Source organism: Oncorhynchus mykiss, chromosome 5 (genome assembly GCF_013265735.2).
Source record: "Oncorhynchus mykiss isolate Arlee chromosome 5, USDA_OmykA_1.1, whole genome shotgun sequence".
In the NCBI taxonomy this organism is placed as follows: Eukaryota; Metazoa; Chordata; class Actinopteri; order Salmoniformes; family Salmonidae; genus Oncorhynchus; species Oncorhynchus mykiss.
Window position 1 is genome coordinate 3,421,131 of NC_048569.1, and position 13,291 is coordinate 3,434,421.

Sequence of the window (13,291 nt, forward strand, 5' to 3'; positions counted from 1 at the left end):
ATCACGACGTGGCCTTATCTCCTAAACGGAAAATATTTTGAAGCCGAAACTTGGTGAGCATAGGTTTGGCATAATGGGCAGTTGGCCCCGAACAAGATGGTGTCTTGGCCTCAACGGTTTTTGAGTTATGGCTATTTTTCTGGGAAAAAAGGTCCAAAATGAAAATAGAGCAATAATTTTTCTGCTTCACGTCAAAGTAAAGGAACCTACGGTGTCAATAAAAAAAAGAACCAGACATTTATCTATCGTCGTCTTTTTTTAAAGAACGTCTTCGGTTTTATCAAGAATAAATCTAAAAACTTGCCATGCCGTTCAAGAGGTTTATTCTACCTTTAAAATTTATGGGAAGAATGTTCCATTTAATTAGATCTGCTTTCATATTATTGAGTAAATGGAATAAAGTTATCTTTATATATTTGTCACTTATTAATAACCTCTACGGGATCGGTGTCCCTCAACCAGGACAGTTGTTGCTTAATATGAGATAATGAGACTAGAATGACATTGTAAACAACAGCCATCTTTCCGGGACATAGACATATATTATATGGGTAGAAAGCTTAAATTCTTGTTAATCTAACTGCAGTGTCCACCTTACAGTAGATTTCACAGCAAAAAAAAAATAACATGCTATTGTTTGAGGATAGTGCAAAAATATCAAAATCACAGCAACTGGTTTGATACATTCAGTAATTTTGCTCTGATTTGTCATCCTGAGGGTCCCAGAGATAAAATACAGCATAGTTTTGTTTGATAAAAATCTATTTTTACACTCAAATGTAGGAACTGGGTTCTACAGCTTGAACACCTGCTGTCTCCACACCCACCCCACCCGGCCATCTAGATGTGTGAAGGTTAGTGTCTTTTCTGTAGGGAAGCTAATGATCCATCGTGTATGACATTCCTGGGAATGTGTAAACTAAACAAAAATGTATTACCATACAAACATGCTATGTTTTCTATAGTTAGTCTCTATGTAGTTGAGAATGTATAAATTGACCAATTCAGCACATTTGTGCAAAATTGATGCAAAATATTGTGTAGTGATGTAATTCTTCACTGGATCAGTCTGAAACTTTGCACACACACTGCTGCCATCTTGTGGACAACATTTACATTACACCTAAAACCCAATCTCAATGTATGGTCATTTGGAACAAAAAACAAATAGAAAACATATTTTTATATGATCTTTTACCAGATCTAATGTGACATTCTCCTACATTAATTTCACATTTTCACAAACTTCAAAGTGTTTCATTTTAAATGGTATCAGGAATATGCATATCATTTAGGTCCTTAGCTACAGGCAGTTAGATTTGGGTGTCAATTTAGGAATACAAATTTAAAAAAAGGGTTTGATCCTTAAGCATGCAGTATTTTTGTGGTCCACTTAAAGGATTGCTGTAGATGGTGAGTTATTCTTTTACATTTTTCCTATTGCCATTATTTCTGTTTTTGCCACATGCATTTTTTAATTGAGAGATTTTGGAATATTCTGAAAATATTCATAGCAAGGGGGACATAGAGTTTTCAGTATTGGTCAGGTATATCAGGAGATCTGTAAATCATTTTATTTGATTGTTTACCAACACCTGTTAACGTTTGGGTCCTGTCAAATTATTTCTGCAAGCGGTTCATTCCGGTCTTATGCCCCTTTCTAAAGCAATTTCATCAGATAATCTACTATTTGTGTATATTTTTGCTTCAGGACATTTTTATAAATATTTTTATTACATTTATTATTTAGGATGTAAAGTTGAACGCTTCCAAAGTTCTTAATAGAAAAGGCAAGATGGTCAGAAGGCTTTTTGGATGGTAAATTACTGAGATTGGTAAATACATTGTGACTTGTTTTCCACATCTTCAATTTAAGCCTAGAAAACTGTGTGTGCCCTCAGACCTGGAGGGGGTCAACGGTCATTCAGCTACCCAAGAAGAGCAGATCACCCTTTCATAGTTCAAACAGCTGATCAACCAGTGCTTAGTAAACTTTTGGGAAAAAATGTATTTGATCAAATACAAAGTTAATTTACAAAATAAAATGCTTATAGGACAGGGCACTCATCATGCTCAGCACAGAAATGACTGAGGATTGGCTGAAAGAAACTGATAGTAAATACACAATGCTCAAAAAATAAAGGGAACACTAAAATAACATCCTAGATCTGAATGAATGAAATATTCTTATTAAATACTTTTTTCTTTACATAGTTGAATGTGCTGACAACAAAATCACACAAAAATAAATCAATGGAAATCAAATTTATCAACCCATGGAGGTCTGGATTTGGAGTCACACTCAAAATTAAAATGGAAAACCACACTACAGGCTGATCCAACTTTGATGTAATGTCCTTAAAACAAGTCAAAATGAGGCTCAGTAGTGTGTGTGGCCTCCACGTGCCTGTATGACCTCCCTACAACGCCTGGGCATGCTCCTGATGAGGTGGCGGATGGTCTCCTGAGGGATCTCCTCCCAGACCTGGACTAAAGCATCCGCCAACTCCTGGACAGTCTGTGGTGCAACGTGGCGTTTGTGGATGGAGCGAGACATGATGTCCCAGATGTGCTCAATTGGATTCAGGTCTGGGGAACGGGCGGGCCAGTCCATAGCATCAATGCCTTCCTCTTGCAGGAACTGCTGACACACTCCAGCCACATGAGGTCTAGCATTGTCTTGCATTAGGAGGAATCCAGGGCCAACTGCACCAGCATATGGTCTCACAAGGGGTCTGAGGATCTCATCTCGGTACCTAATGGCAGTCAGGCTACCTCTGGCGAGCACATGTAGGGCTGTGCGGCCCCCCAAAGAAATGCCACCCCACACCATGACTGACCCACCGCCAAACCGGTCATGCTGGAGGATGTTGCAGGCAGCAGAACGTTCTCCACGGCGTCTCCAGACTCTGTCACATGTGCTCAGTGTGAACCTGCTTTCATCTGTGAAGAGCACAGGGCGCCAGTGGCGAATTTGCCAATCTTGGTGTTCTCTGGCAAATGCCAAACGTCCTGCACGGTGTTGGGCTGTAAGCACAACCCCAACCTGTGGACGTTGGGCCCTCATACCACCCTCATGGAGTCTGTTTCTGACCGTTTGAGCAGACACATGCACATTTGTGGCCTGCTGGAGGTCATTTTGCAGGGCTCTGGCAGTGCTCCTCCTGCTCTTCCTTGCACAAAGGTGGAGGTAGCGGTCCTGCTGCTGGGTTGTTGCCCTCCTAGGGCCTCCTCCACGTCTCCTGATGTACTGGCCTATCTCCTGGTAGCGCCTACATGCTCTGGACAGTATGCTGACAGACACAGCAAACCTTCTTGCCACAGCTCACATTGATGTGCCATCCTGGATGAGCTGCACTACCTGAGCCACTTGTGTGGGTTGTAGACTCCGTCTCATGCTACCACTAGAGTGAAAGCACCGCCAGCATTCAAAAGTGACCAAAACATCAGCCAGGAAGCATAGGAACTGAGAAGTGGTCTGTGGTCACCACCTGCAGAATCACTCCTTTATTGGGGGTGTCTTGCTAATTGCCTATAATTTCCACCTGCTGTCTATTCCATTTGCACAACAGCATGTGAAATGTATTGTCAATCAGTGTTGCTTCCTAAGTGGACAGTTTGATTTCACAGAAGTGTGATTGACTTGAGAGTGACATTGTGTTGTTTAAGTGTTCCCTTTATTTTTTTGAGCAGTGTATATAAATCTTTGACAAAAACGTAAAGCATCACAGCATAATTGAAAAATATATATGGCACATGGAAACCAAACAGGTGGTCTGAGTGGCTGAGGGTTGGGATAAAGAGCTTATGTTCAGTAACATATTTTTGTTATGTGATCGCTGTATAGAGAAGTACAATGTATGTCAAAATGTATATTTAAAATGTACAGTACCAGTCAAAAGTTTGGACACCTACTCATTCAAGGGCTTTTCTTTATTTCGATCATTTACTACATTGCAGAATAATAGTTAAGACATCAAAACTATGAAATAACACATATGGAATTATGTAGTCAACTCCCTGACCAAGGACCTTCTCCCCTAATTGCTCATTTTGTCTGGGCGGTCAGCTCTAGGAAGAGACTTGATGGTTCTGAACATCTTCCTTTTAAGAATGACGGAGACCACTGTGTTCTTGGGGAACTTCAATGCTGCAGAAATATTTTGGTACCCTTACCCAGATGTGTACCTCGTCACAATACGGTCTTGGAGCTCTACGGACAATTCATTCGACCTCATTACTTGTTTTTTCCTGCATTGTCAACTTCGGAACTTTATTTAGACAGGTGTGTGTCTTCCCAAATCATTTCCAACTAATTGAATTTACCACAGGTGGACTCCAATCAAGTTGTAGAAACATCAAGGACGATCAATGGACACAAGATGCACCGGAGCTCAATTTTGAGTCTCGTAGCAAAGGGTCTGAATACTTTTGTAAATAAAGGTATTTGTTTGTAATTTTCAATACATTTGCAAAAATTTCTAAAACCTGTTTTCACTTTGTCATTATGGGATATTGTGTAAATTGATGAGGATTTTTATTTATTTAATCCATTTTAGAAAAGCTGTAAATGAACAAAATGCTGAAAAAGTCAAGGGGTCTGAATAATTTCCGAATGCACTGTTTGTTTGATATAGTACCAGTCAAAAGTTTGGACAAACCTACTCCTTCAAGGGGTTTTTCTTTATTTTCACTACTTTCTACATTGTGGAAAAATAGTGAAGACATCAAAACTCTGAAATAACACATAGTGACCAAAAGTGTTAAACAAATCAAAATGTTTTATTTTAGATTTTTCAAATAGCCACTCTGTGCCTTGATGACAGCTTTGCACACTCTTGGCATTCTCTCAACCAGCTTCATGAGGTAGTCACCTGGAATGCATTTCAATTAACAGGTGTGCCTTGTCAAAAGTTAATTTGTGGAATTTCTTTCCTTTGTAATGTGTTTGAGCCAATCAGTTGTGTTGGGACAAAGTAGGGATGGTAGGGATGGTATACAGAATATATCCCTATTTGGTAAAAGTCAATTTTATGGCAAAAACAGCTCAAATATGCAAAGAGCAACAAAAGTAAATTATTACTTTAAGACATGAAGGTCAGTCAATAATGAAAATGTTCAACAACTTAACGTTTCTTCAAGTCCAGTCACAAAAACCATCAAGCGCAATGATGAAACTGGCTCTCATATGAGGACCGCCACAGGAAAGGAAGACCCAGAGTTACCTCTGCTGTTGAGGATAAGTTCATTAGAGTTACCAGCCTCAGAAATTGCAGCCCAATTAAATGGGTCACAGAGTTAAAGTAACAGACATCTCAACATCAACTGTTCAGAGATTGCGTGAATCAGGCCTTCATGGTTGAATTGCTGTAAAGAAACCCCTTTAAAAAGGACACCAATAACAAGAAGAGACTTGCTTGGGCCAAGAAACAGGTGCAATGCACATTAGAAAGGTGGAAATCTGTCCTTTAGTCTGATGAGTCCAAATGTGAGATTTTTGGTTCCAACTGCCTAGTCTTTGAGATGCAGAGGTGAAGTAGGTGAACAGATGATCTCCGCATGTGTGGTTCCCACCATGAAGCAAAGAGGAGGAGGTGTTGTGATGTTGTGTGGGGGTGCTTTGTTGACGATACGGTCAGTGATTTATTTAGAATTCAAGGCACACTTAACCAACATGGCTACCACAGCATTCTGCAGCGATACGCCGTCCCATCTGGTTTGTGCTTAGTGAGACTATAATTTGTATTTCAACAGAACATTGCCCCAACACACCTCCTGGCTGTGTAAGGGCTATTTGACCAAGAAGCAGAGTGATGGAGTGCTACATCACATGACCTGGTCTCCACAATCACCTGACCTCAACCCAATTGAGATGTTTTGAGATCAGTTGGACCGCAGAGTGAAGGAAAAGCAGCCAACAAGTGCTCAGCACATCTGGGAACTCCTTCAAGAACATTGGAAAAGCATTCCTCGTGACGCTGGTTGAGAGAATGGTGAAGCTGGTTGAGAGAACACCAAGAGTGAGCAAAGCTGTCATCAAAGCAAAGGGGGGCTACTTTGAAAAATCTCAAATATAAAATACTTTTGATTTGATTAACACTTTTTTGGTTACTACATGATTCTATGTGTTACTAAATAGTTTGTTTTCACTATTATTCTACAATGTAGGAAATAGTCAAATTAAAGAAAAGAAAAACCCTTGAATGAGTAGTTGTCCAAACTTTTGACTGGTGCTGTATGAATTTCAGCCATACCCTCCCCTCTCCTCTCCAGTCATATGTAATACAGCCATACCCTCCCCTCTCCTCTCCAGTCATATGTAATACAGCCATACCCTCCCCTCTCCTCTCCAGTCATATGTAATACAGCCATACCCTCCCCTCTCCTCTCCAGTCATATGTAATACAGCCATACCCTCTCCTCTCCAGTCATATGTAATACAGCCATACCCTCCCCTCTCCTCTCCTCTCGAGCCATATGTAATACAGCCATACCCTCCCCTCTCCTCTCCAGTCATATGTAATACAGCCATACCCTCTCCAGTCATATGTAACACAGCCATACCCTCTCCTCTCCTCTCAAGACATATGTAATACAGCCATACCCTCACCTCTCCGCTCCAGTCATATGTAATACAGCCATACCCTCCTCTCCTTTCCAGTCATATGTAATACAGCCATACCTTCCCCTCTCCTCTCCAGTCATATGTAATACAGCCATACCCTCCTCTCCTCTCCAGTCATATGTAATACAGCCATACCCTCCTCTCCAGTCATATGTAATACAGCCATACCTCCTCCCCTCTCCTCTCCAGTCATATGTAATACAGCCATACCCTCCCCTCTCCTCTCCTCTCCAGTCATATGTAATACAGCCATACCCTCCTCTCCAGTCATATGTAATACAGCCATACCCTCCCCTCTCCTCTCCAGTCATATGTAATACAGCCATACCCTCCCCTCTCCTCTCCAGTCATATGTAATACAGCCATACCCTCCCCTCTCCTCTCCAGTCATATGTAATACAGCCATACCCTCTCCTCTCCAGTCATATGTAATACAGCCATACCCTCCCCTCTCCTCTCCTCTCGAGCCATATGTAATACAGCCATACCCTCCCCTCTCCTCTCCAGTCATATGTAATACAGCCATACCCTCTCCAGTCATATGTAACACAGCCATACCCTCTCCTCTCCTCTCCAGACATATGTAATACAGCCATACCCTCACCTCTCCGCTCCAGTCATATGTAATACAGCCATACCCTCCTCTCCTTTCCAGTCATATGTAATACAGCCATACCCTCCCCTCTCCTCTCCAGTCATATGTAATACAGCCATACCCTCCTCTCCTCTCCAGTCATATGTAATACAGCCATACCCTCCTCTCCAGTCATATGTAATACAGCCATACCTCCTCCCCTCTCCTCTCCAGTCATATGTAATACAGCCATACCCTCCCCTCTCCTCTCCTCTCCAGTCATATGTAATACAGCCATACCCTCCTCTCCAGTCATATGTAATACAGCCATACCCTCTCCTCTCCTCTCCAGTCATATGTAATACAGCCATACCCTCCTCTCCAGTCATATGTAATACAGCCATACCCTCCCCTCTCCTCTCCAGTCATATGTAATACAGCCATACCCTCCCCTCTCCTCTCCAGTCATATGTAATACAGCCATACCCTCCCCTCTCCTCTCCAGTCATATGTAATACAGCCATACCCTCCCCTCTCATCTCCAGTCATATGTAATACAGCCATACCCTCCCCTCTCCTCTCCAGTCATATGTAATACAGCCATACCTCCTCTCCAGTCATATGTAATACAGCCATACCCTCCCCTCTCCAGTCATATGTAATACAGCCATACCCTCCTCTCCTCTCCTCTCCTCTCCAGTCATATGTAATACAGCCATACCCTCCTCTCCTCTCCAGTCATATGTAATACAGCCATACCCTCCTCTCCAGTCATATGTAATACAGCCATACCTCCTCCCCTCTTCTCTCCAGTCATATGTAATACAGCCATACCCTCCTCTCCAGTCATATGTAATACAGCAATACCCTCCTCTCCAGTCATATGTAATACAGCCATACCCTCCCCTCTCCTCTCCTCTCCAGTCATATGTAATACAGCCATACCCTCTCCTCTCCTCTCCAGTCATATGTAATACAGCCATACCTCCTCTCCAGTCATATGTAATACAGCCATACCCTCCTCTCCAGTCATATGTAATACAGCCATTCCCTCCCATCTCCTCTCCAGTCATATGTAATACAGCCATACCCTCCCCTCTCCTCTCCAGTCATGTAATACAGCCATACCCTCCCCTCTCCTCTCCAGTCATATGTAATACAGCCATACCCTCCTCTCCAGTCATATGTAATACAGCCATACCCTCCCCTCTCCTCTCTAGTCATATGTAATACAGCCATACCCCCCCCTCTCCAGTCATATGTAATACAGCCATACCCTCTCCTCTCCAGTCATATGTAATACAGCCATACCCTCCCCTCTCCTCTCCAGTCATATGTAATACAGCCATACCCTCCCCTCTCCTCTCCAGTCATATGTAATACAGCCATACCCTCCCCTCTCCTATGTAATACAGCCATACCCTCTCCTCTCCAGTCGTATGTAATACAGCCATACCCTCTCCTCCAGTCATATGCTATACAGCCATACCCTCCCCTCTCCAGTCATATGTAATACAGCCATACCCTCCCCTCTCCTCTCCAGTGATATGTATTATCCATGTATCACCTTCTGCTGGGCAGATGGAAGTACTGTGTCCCAAATGGAACTCTAGTCCCTGTGACAGTCTAAAGTAGTGCACTAAATACAGAAGAGAGAGCCATTTGGGAACGCATCCATTGATTCTCATGGAATGGCTGTGTTTAATTGTATCCCCGACCAGATAAGAGTTCCTTTGTTCTGTCTCTTCTGGGAGCGACAGGATAATAGGCAGGCTGTGACCTCATCAGTACTAGACACAGGGTGCTCCAGGGTGGTCCTGTCTACAAGAGAAGACGAATGGACGTGTCCCAAATGGCCCATGTGCATCTGGTGAGAAGTAGTGCATTATATAGGGAATGGAGTGCCATTTAGGATGCACACCGCCTGGTCTTTTTATCCCATTGATGGAGAGAGAGAGAGGGAGGACTGTCTGCACACAGTTAAGCATAGAAAGCTTTTGTCCTCCCTTCACTTCAACACAGTCCCATCAAAAGGTTCACAGACAGGGCCGGCCCTAGCCTTTTGCCCCCCCCCCCACATCTCTCGACAAAACATTTTAGTCGCCCCCCTCTTCACGGTGGAAAGATAATTTCCAGCAAATCTACATATTTTGCCGTAAAGAAAATGTTTTCTGGAAGTTTTCTGCAATTCCGGAGGGCAGAGAGAACTTTGCAATTTTATAACATAAGATAAAAAAAAGCAAGCCCCTACCAAGCCCAGAAATCTGCTCCTTTATTTCTCTGCCCCTAACGCCCTAGACGACCAGTTTTGATAGCCTTTAGCCGTACCCTCATCCTACTCTGTTCCTCGGTGATGTAGAGGATAACCCAGGCCCTGTGTGTACCCAGGCACTCTACTTTTTGCTGACTTCTGTAACCGTAAAAGCCTTGGTTTTGCGATGTTAACATCAGAAGTCTCCTCCCAAAGTCTGTTATACTCACTGCTTTAGCACACTCCACCAACCCTGATGTCCTAGCCATGTCTGAATCCTGGTTTAGGAAGGCCACCAAAAATTCTGAGATTTCCATACCCAACTACAACATTTTCCATCAAGATTGAACTGCCAAAGGGGGAGGAGTTGCAATCTACTGCAGAGATAGTTTGCAAAGTTCTGTCATACTTTCCAGGTCTGTCCCCAAACAGTTCGACCTTCTGGTTTTAAAAATTAATCTCTCCAGAAATAAGTCACTGTTGCTGTTTGTTATAGACCCCCTCGGCCCCAGTTGTGCCCTGGACACCATTATATGTGAGTTGATCGCCCCCCATTTATCTTCAGAATTTGTACTGTTAGGTGACCTAAACTGGGATATGCTTAACACCCCGGCCGTCCTAAAATCTATGCTGGATGCCCTCAATCTCACACAAATTATCAAGGAACCCACCAGGTACAACCCTAAATCTGTAAACATGGGCACCCCCATAGATATTATCCTGACCAACTTGCCCTCTAAATACACCTCTGCAGTTTTCAATCAGGATCTCAGCAATCACTGCCTCATTGCCTGCGTCCGTAATGGGTCAGCAGTCAAACGACCACCCCTCATCACTGTCAAACGTGTTATAGTAAGCTTCTGCGAGCAGGCCTTTCTAATCGATCTGGCCCAGGTATCCTGGAAGGATATTGACCTCATCCTGTCAGTAGAGGATGCCTGGTTGTTCTTTTAAAGTAATTTCCTCACCATCTTAAATAAGCATGCCCCGTTCAAAAAATGTAGAACTAAGAACAGATATAGCCCTTGGTTCACTCCAGACCGGACTGCCCTCGACCAGCACAAAAACATCCTGTGGCGTACTGCATTAGCATCGAATAACCCCCGTGATATGCAACTTTTCAGGGAAGTGAGGAAAAAAAATACACACAATCAGTTTCTAAAAGCGAGCCTTTCCTAACAGAAATCTCCAGCTCTAACTCCAAAAAGTTCTGGGACACTAAAGTCCATGGAGAATAAGAGCACCTCCTCCAGGCTGCACACTGCACTGAGGCTAGGAAACACTACCACCACCGATAAATCCACGATAATCAAGAATTTCAATAAGCATCTCTACAGCTGGCCATGCTTTCCTCCTGGCCACCCCAACCTTGGCCAACAAGCGCCGCACCCCACGCAGCTACTTGCCCAAGCCTCCCCAGCTTCTCCTTCACCCAAATCCAGATAGCAGATGTTCTGAAAGAGCTACAAAACCTCCTATTAGCTGGGCTAGAAAATCTGGACCCTGTCTTTCTAAAATTATCCGCCGCCATTGTTGCAACCCCCAATCACTAGTCTGTTCAACCTCTCTTTCGTATCATCCGAGATTCCTAAAGATTGGAAAGCTGCCGCGGTCATTCCCCTCTTCAAAGGAGGTGACAATCTAGACCCAAACTGTTACAGACCTATATCCATCCTGCCCTTCCTTTCTGAAGTCTTCGAAAGCCAAGTTAAACAGATTTCGACCATTTCGACCAGACCATTTAGAATCCCACCGTACCTTCTCCGCAGTGCAATCCGGTTTCCGAGCTCGTCACGGGAGCACCTCGGCCACGCTCAAGGTATTAAACAATATCATAACCACCATTGACAAAAGACAGTACTGCGCAGCCGTCTTCATCGACCTGGCCAAGGCTTGACTCTGTCAATCACCGTAATCTTATCGGCAGATTCAACAGCCTTGGTTTCTCAAATGACTGCCTTGCCTGGTTCACCAACTACATCTCAGATAGATTTCAAATCGGAAAGGCCTGTTGACCAGACCTCTGGCAGTCTCTATGGGGTACCACAGGGTTCAATTCTCAGGCTGACTCTTTTCATTGTATATATCAATGATGTCGCTCTTGCTTGCTGGTGGTTCCCTGATCCACCTCTACGCAGACAACACACTTCTGTATACATCTGGCCCTTCTATGGACACTGTGTTAACTAACCTCCAAACAAGCTTCAATGCCATACACCACTCCTTTCGTGGCCTCCAACTGCTCTTAAAAACGCTAGAAAAACCAAATGCATGCTTTTCAACCGTTTTCTGCCCTCACCACACACACACAACTAGTATCACTACTTTGAACGGTTCTGACTTAGAATATGTGGACAACTTCAAATACCTAGGTGTCTGGTTAGACTGTAAACTCTCCTTCCAGACTCATTAAAACATCTGCAATCCAAAATTAGAAATCAGCTTCCTATTTCACAGCAACGCGACCTTCACTCACGCCGCCAAACACACCCTTGTAAAAAACTGACTATCCTAACGATCCTCGGCGATGTCATTTTCAAAATGGCCTCCAACACTCTACTCATCAAATTGGATGCATCACAGTGCCATCCGTTTTGTCACCAAAGCCCCATATACTACCCACCACTGCGACCTGTATGCTCTTGTCGGCTGGCCCTCGCTACTTATTCGTCGTCAGACCCACTGGCTCCAGGTCATCTATAAGTCTTTGCTAGGTAAAGCTCCGCCTTATCTCAGCTCACTGGTCACCATAACACCCACCCGTAGCACGCGCTCCAGCAGGTATATCTCACTAGTCATCCCCAAAGCCAACACTTCCTTTGGCCGCCTTTCCTTCCAGTTCTCTGCTGCCAATGACTGGAATTAATTGCAAAAAAAAAAAAAATCACTGAAGTTGGAGACTCCCATCTCCCTCACTCAGTTTAAGCATCAGCTATCTGAGCAGCTTACCGATCGCTGCAGCTGTACACAGCCCATCTGTAAATAGCCCACCCAATCCACCTACTTTATCCCCATATTGTTAGACTTTTTTTGCTCACCAGTATTTCTACTTGCACATCTCACTCCAGCGAAGATTTAGCTAAATTGTAATTACTTCGCTACTATGGCCTATTTATTGCCTTAGCGCCTTACTCCATCTGCACACACTGTATAGACTTTTCTATTCTTATTGACTGTATGTTAGTTTACTCCATGTGTAACTCTGTTGTTTGTGTCGCACTGCTTTGCTTTATCTTGGCCAGGTCGCAGTTGTAAATGAGAAGTTGTTCTGAAATGTAAAGTGTTGGTCCCATGTGTGGACCCCAGGAAGAGTATTTTTCTACCATAAGCTGCCTCCAATGTCATTTTAGAGAATTTGTCAGTACGTCCAAACGGCCTCACAACCGCAGACCACGTGTAACCACGGGAACACATCCAGCTTCTTCACCTGCAGGATCACGTGATCAGTTAGGATGAAATGATTGAATAACATGCTTACGTAAATGTATTTTGCAACGCTCGCACACAAAGCTCCCTCAAGACAGACTCCCAAATTGCAACCTATAGTATCTGGTCAAAAGTAGTGCACTAGTAGGGAATAGGGTGCCATTTGGGATGTATCCTGATTAATGACAGACGTGTGTTAAGTGTTTCTTTCATCCACACACACACACTAAAAAAAATGGGGACTGCTCTTAAGTGTTCCTGCTAATTTATTGAGTATTCAGTAAGACAAGCAGTGGAGTGTGAGGTGGTTCATTGATAGAAATGGAGGTGGGACTCAATACATTCAAGGCTTTCAACACTTTGAGGCTTTTAAAAGTTAATCCCATAGTTCCACAGCCGTGGAAGTTGATGTTAC

At 43.5% G+C, this 13,291-nt stretch overlaps 1 protein-coding gene across 2 annotated transcripts in view; it reads right to left on the minus strand.

The window, feature by feature from the left end:
* The window catches only part of lpar1 (lysophosphatidic acid receptor 1), a 61,614-nt gene that overhangs the window by 28,964 nt on the left and 19,359 nt on the right, over positions 1-13,291 (minus strand). The gene's annotated exons all lie outside the window — the stretch shown is intronic.